This window comes from Mauremys reevesii, linkage group 9 (genome assembly GCF_016161935.1).
Source record: "Mauremys reevesii isolate NIE-2019 linkage group 9, ASM1616193v1, whole genome shotgun sequence".
NCBI classification, from domain to species: domain Eukaryota; kingdom Metazoa; phylum Chordata; order Testudines; family Geoemydidae; genus Mauremys; species Mauremys reevesii.
This window is the reverse complement of record NC_052631.1, coordinates 23,214,607-23,221,144: the sequence shown is the minus strand read 5'-3', so window position 1 is coordinate 23,221,144 and position 6,538 is coordinate 23,214,607.

Genomic DNA, 6,538 nt, shown 5'->3' with positions numbered 1-6,538 from the left:
GGTTTCATCTACTAGCCCATGGGCTGACCTGGCTTAGGTGCCTAACTCCAGGGGGAGGGTTCAGGGCTGAGAGTTCAAAGCGGAGATAGGAGCCTCCCTTTGGCAGCCAGAAATTGTGCAGGCAAACAGGGAATTCTGTGAAATTCTGCATTGTGCAGTGGCACAGAATTCCCCCAGGAGTCATTATATTAAATACATATTGTTATAAGAAAAATGAATGAATTAGGCTCTGCTTATACTTCATTCTATTTCAAAAATAGATTGGTGAGGCGATTAACATCCTTCCTGACTATGCATATTTGTTATATACTAAGTATAAGATAATGTGGTAGGGCAGAATAAGGTCCTGAATGCACTCTAACTTTTAGCCTACATTGTAATCCATGACATCACTGCCTTTCTGCATGGTTTGTGCCCACATAGAGCATTAATAATAGTTAGCTGGGATTTTCAGAGGCCTAAGGGAGTCAGAGACCTTTGGCTGCTACCCCATGTCACACTCGTCCATGGCGATGTTGTGTTCTTGTTTTTATATTGCTTATTTTACTGTGTAGAAAGCACCCTCTGCTGGTTGACCCAGGTTGGCTGGTTCTCCTTCCTCTCATTGGCCTATGCCGCTGGTGGTGGTATGTTCTCTTTGGGCAGTCCCTGTACAGCAGAGGTGAATGAAACTGCCCCATACTCCTCCTGCCCCCCACAAAAATTTTTATTGTTCCAGCCAGAAGAATTTACATCCCACCCCATGTGACTGACTAAATGGAAGATACGAATGGCAAGATTGGTCTATGTAATGATGCACACTATCGTGCAGTGACAAAGAGAGAGGCATTTTTATTATGGTGCAATGTGATGTGTTACAAAATAGCCAAATTTTTGTTTTAGTCCTAAATGATAAGGGAGAAATGCTATTTAACCTGAATTTGTTAATGATACTATGGCTGAGTTTACACCAAATCACCAAGAATTGGTAGCAGTTTACTCCAGAGGAGTACTCAAACATTATTGGGACACAAGATTTGCTAACTAGCTAGGATACCCCTTTAATTGAAATAGGTAATGAAGTTCAAAATGCTAATGAAGTTTTAAATCAAATGTTTGATGGAAAAGCTCAAATATTGGTTTTTCCTACGTGTAGAGGAGTGAGGGAAATTGAAGTTGCTAGTCTGAGAAAAGTGGAAGATAAGTAAGAGACAATGTTATGGGAAAGTAAGAGTTAACAAGGCCATGACCCAAGCTTATGCTACCACTATGTTTTGAGCCAGGTTTTTAATGATTGTTTCTGAGAATTGTAAATGTTTAGTAAAATGCTATCTATATTGAGAATATGGGAAAGCTATTGGTGCAGATATGAATTTAAACAGTGTGTATGTAAAGAGCCCATAAGGAGGTAGAAATATTATTGCAACAGGCTGTTTAATATTAATTAGTATTATAATAGAATATAAAAGGTGTAGATTTGTTAGGTTATGGAAAGAGTTCCAATTAACATCAAAACAGGACAGTTTGGGTTCAGCATCTGCTACATCATTTCATCTGAGAGGCTGAGTACAATAGTAGCACATGTGTAAGTAGTAATTGAATGCCTGTTTTGCTTAACTATTTTTTTAAATAAAGTATGGATGTATTATTGAAAGTATAGCCTAGTGGGGCCTCTAAATTTTCTGTAACTGACTGACCTAAAGGCTTGAACCTGAAAAGTAAGTTAGGTTTTACTGCATCCTTGAGAACTGTAATATTAATTGAGAGTATTTCAACATAAAATACAAGTAGTGATGGGATTTTTGTAGTACACTCAACCACCACCCCTCACTATCAATTGTTGGGGAGGATGCGGGGGAAGGAAAAGGTGCTCTGTGGCTTGTAGAAATCTCCTTCGGAAGGCTGCTTTGCCCAGTTGAAGTCTATCAGTCTTCTAGCATTTGTTGAACCTATGCAGGGATACACAAGATTGATGCACCACAAAACCCTTCACTGGTTCAGTAAGCTGCCATTGCCTTTGCGGAAGGGGCTTTAATCTTGAATGGAGTTTTGCCCTTGTCTTAACATGCCCCCCCAAAATCTCCTCCTCCTCCAAAATATATCTTGTATGGGAGCTCTGTATCTGTCTCCTAACCCTGTGGTGTATTAGGATGTACAAAGCAGAGGTTTTGCTGAGAGCTTGTCCTCTAAATACAGATCTTAAGTGCAGTCTAGATATCTTTCAGAGGGGTTGGATTTGGCCAAAAAAGGAGAAAAATCTCTTAGGATGAGTGGAAGAAAGAAATTTATCTTGGGAATGAATGAAGAGTCTAAGTATTACCACCCTTTCATTACAAAACAAAATAGCAAGGCCAGAGTTCCTGCCCAATACCTTTCATACACAAGTTACAGACACTAGGAAGCTGACCTTATCAGGAAATGTAGGTGTAGCTGTGTCCATCCTAAGCTATTTAGAGAGAGATGAGTGAGGGAATATTTTTTTTGTATTGGACCAACTTCTATTAATGAGAGAAAGAAGCTTTTGAGCCACACCAAGACCTGAAGAAGAGCTCTATATGGCTCAAAAGCTTGTCTCTCTGTCGCACCAACGGAAGTCGGTCCAATAAAAGGAAATATAGTGATACTTGAGAAGGGTTTGAAAAGGGAACCCAACAGCAGATTTAAAACTAGGAAAGGTCACATGTAGCTACTTTGCAAATAAGGAGTCTGATTAGGCTGGAGAATTTTTTGTTTTAATGGGCAGGGGCCACTAGCTTGACCCTCTGCTACCAGAACTGAGGACGAAGTTGACAGGTGAGATCTGAGTGCAATTCACTGCAATTCCAAACACAAGCCCATTCATAAGAATCTTAAGAGCAATTCAACTAAAGCCATGCCCACTGTGTATCCTCCTAATGTTAACCATGAATCTAATGGTCTTCATATTATTGTATTCTGAGAATTGGAGGAAAGCTTGCTGAACTTCAGCAGGATTGAGAACATGTCTCTGGTACATCCTAGTGATTTTTTATTAAACATGCTCTCTCAATAACCAGGCACTCAGGTTGAGAGCTGCTGGGTTGTGATGGAACAGTCATGCCTGTGATTGAAGATCCAGAGTGAATAGTAATGGTAGATAGCCCAGATCTCCCATTCCATGAGGTCCAAAAACCAGGGATGTCTGGCCAGAGCAGTGCAATCAGAATCACTACAGCCTATTGTCTCTCTATCTGATAGGTGATGCATGCTGTCATGGGAAAAGGAGGGAATGTCTGCAGCAGAGCCCTTAGCCATACCTGGGAGAAAGCATCAAGTCCCCAGGCCCACTTTCTGCTCCTGACCTAGAAGTTACTCCTCTTGGAATTGGAGCTAGATGAGATCACACATTGGTTTCCCAAAAGTCTGGGTTATGCTCTTGAGCTCCCTCTGCTGAAGACAGTGTTAAAGTGGCTCTGTGGCTGAGCATGCTGCCATGAATCAGCTTAGTGATTTTAAAGCCAGGTCAGCCCTGTACTTCCGTTTCTCTGGCACCAAAAACAGTATGGAGTACAAGTCCCGATACCAATCCATGTCTAGGCCTGGCTCTATCACCCCAAGATTTGTCAGACCATAGTCTTCCTCTTGGACAGGCTGATTGGTGTGTGTGTAGAAAATATCTTTTTGATTTTTTGGCATAACCATGGGGGGGGGAGAAGGGGAGAGTCTTAATCATTTGTCCACATTGGAAGACATAGGTGTGAAAAAAGGGGGGGCAGCATGCACTCTACCCCCGAAATAGGCTGTTACTCATTGATTTCACTTGGGAGCATTCCTGGAGACTGAATCACCTCTAGGATTAATGGCCCTGGCTTTCCCCAATCTAGGGTAGGAGAGAAGATCGATTCTCTAAGCATACATATTTGAAGCTCCAATACCCCCCAATGGCTGCCTACAGAGGAAAAATAGTTTACAATCTCTTGACTACGTTATCATTAAGAGGGGAAACACACTTTTTGTCCTGTGCTTCAGATGCAGCTTTTTCTATTGGTTCCCCAATCCCCTCAAGTATAGGTTTACCATCAAAAACCTGTCTTCCAGAAGTATCTGCTTCCATAGCCATAGATGCCTTCTTGAGCATTGAGTGAGGCATCTGAAACTAAAGCAGATGTTATGGAAATTCTTTAAGTTTGATCCCAACCCCAGACCTTCTTGGGACTGTGAGAGAGCAGGGACTCAGTACAAGCAAATACTGCTCTAGTGGGGGTGAGGAGGAGTGGCCTCTGCAGAGGCTCTATCACTTCATAGTCTCTGCAGAGAGCTCATTCTACCCATCTGTCAGTGAAAACTTGAGAGCACTTTTTTTTTTTTTCCAAAGCACAAACAGGTTTACCAAATTGCCTTTGCACCCTTAAACAAGATAGCCAGGATGGGAATGTAAGGGTCAGTTTTACAGCTCACTGGAAAATATTTTTGGGTGTTTTCTATTTTAGACCCCCTCCTGATCTGTGTCCCCTTTTTGGCTAACTGCTGTGGGAAGATACCCAAGAACAACAACAGCCATACTCAAGTAAAGGCAAAAAGCTGTTTAGGGAAGAATCATTCCCGATCCTCTAGGATTTCTTTGCTCACTGCTTAGAGAGGACTACCAGGAGAGGGGGCCAAGGCCTTTGGAGTAGTAAGAGTCGGGAAAGGAAAGAGCTTAGAGTCCACTGGGTGGAAAAGCACAAGATGGCTGCTGAGAAGGTAGAACAGGAACCTGTTCTAAAATGGCTGCCTGTGGTACACAAGCTCCCTACTCAAAAATGTGCACCAACCCCCCACTACAAAGCAAAGAGGGGGCAGAGGCAGGAAACTGATTTCACTGTGCTGCCAGTTTTCGAGGCTTACAGCATTGAGTGGGTGTCCTGACCACTGCATGTCCATTGGCATGGAGAGAGGAAGGTCCAGGCAATCTGCTTAGCTCCCCCATCACAATGCTTTGGAAGGTGACTGGGGCCCTGGAGTTTTCCCATGTTGACTGGAGTTGCTGATAAGGGACCAGTCCACATTATTGGCAGCAAAGTGGGCCTGTTTCCTGGGCACTTTCTTCAGTGCCTTGTCTTACTTGGCTGCTCACTTAGCAGCAGCCACCACTGTACTGTCCTATGCCAGGGACATATGCTGCTTGCTTTCTAACTGCAGTAGCCCTGAGCTGAGATTGAGGGAGCAAAAGGAACGCTCTTCCCCTTAGTACACTATATGCCAAAGGGAGAGGTGGGGGTGAGCAGAACACAGAGAAGCCCTTTTCTTTTTATGCTTTTTTTCTGCCATTACCGGGGCTAATTTGAAGGGAACGCATGGTGAAAGTCCCCACAATTGCCTGGAGCTCCATGAGGTAAATCTGAACAGCCCTTAAACAAAAACAAAAAGTAACCCTACACTAACAAAGTGGACAGCTATGGGGAAATAAAAACCAGGAGGAAAAAACAATAGATTGACAATCTACGAACACTGACTTAGCCTGCTTTCCCTCTGGAGCCAGAGAAAATTCTGGAGGGGATTTCCTGTGGAAGGACTTATCTAGACAGTTAGCCCAGCTAATCAAGACAGCTGACTGTGCCTCCTTTAGGAGAGACTGAAGAACCCAGCACTATTGAATTTATGGAGCCATCCCCCAAAGTGAGAATGCACCATATCTACACAAGTTATGTTTATACTTGAAAAAAATGTGGTCTCTAGAATTTGCAAGAATATTAACAGTTAAACTACAGCTAAAAGATGCAAAATAAGTGACATGATTCTTAAAGATTAACTGTCCCAAACTCAAATATTGAAATTCTAAAAGTTAGGATTCCCTCTGCTCCCAAAATGATTGTGAACATTTCCTTTTTTTCCTCAGGCCATTGGTGCTAGCCATATGTAGCAATGTCTGCAGCTACACCTGCTAAAGTATAGGGAGAGGGAGGAACAGAAAAAGACAGCACTGGATGTCAATTCCTTAGCAGAGAGTGAGACATCTTCATGTCAGACAGCAACTAAGACTTCCACTTATATTATGCTGCTCTCAAATGTTTCCATGTTTGAAAGATTAATATACAAGTGTGAGAATGAAGAGAAAAAAGTAGGCAAGTATGGGAATGGAAAATAGTCAATTGCAAAATGGGAATGGGGGAAGGAGCTGGAGGAGAGGTGCAAGAGAATAAGTAGTCATAGCCAAGTAGACTACCCAGCCTTCAACATGCCTGGGTCAGTTGCCTTGAGGCTTCCTCTGCAGATTGCGCCTCTGAGGAGCTTGCTAGAACTCAGGCCCTACCATAACTAAATGGGTCACAATGTAGAGATGAGGAACGCCCTCTCTTCACCACCTCCTGCTATTAGAGATGCTAGCACAGGTTGACATTAGAGCTGAATACTATAGTAGAAAGCAGACTAGATCTTTGCCAGTTTGACAAGTCTGATCGTGGCACAGATGGCACTACCGAACAAGACAAAGATAAGGATGTTAGACAGTAGCCACCCAACAATTGCAGTGAGCAACTGGAGGCTGGCCTGATTCTCCCCTATGCCTGGTCTCCCTCTCAAAGCCAAAAAGAGAAATGGGGACAGGATGAAGACATGGGTG